Here is a 337-nt window from a genome sequence, read left to right as displayed (position 1 = left end):
TGGTTCCGATGTCTGTTTTCTGCACGACGTTTTACGTTGGATGGGTGATGGGTTTTGAGCGACAGGCAGCGATTGTTGGTCTTAAAGGTACGTTTCTATGACAGCTCACATTTAGAACATAATTCCATCAAAGGCGACGCTATAAGTTAAACTATAGAGTCGCGAGGGAAACAGCCGGAAACCTTACTGTGTGTTACCGCGTTGCTCCGCCCCAGTCCGTTCAGATAGTTCCTGAATTGCTGCTGTGTCGGTGAAACTACTGGAGGCATAGTGTGCTGACCTCTCTCAGCCTTGATCGAGGCTTCAAAGGGCAGGGAGTAGTATTGTTGTGAATTTG

Source organism: Eimeria mitis, genomic scaffold, assembly GCF_000499745.2.
Source record: "Eimeria mitis Houghton genomic scaffold, Emh_scaff1444, whole genome shotgun sequence".
Taxonomy (NCBI): Eukaryota; Apicomplexa; class Conoidasida; order Eucoccidiorida; family Eimeriidae; genus Eimeria; species Eimeria mitis.
This window is presented reverse-complemented; position numbering follows the sequence as displayed.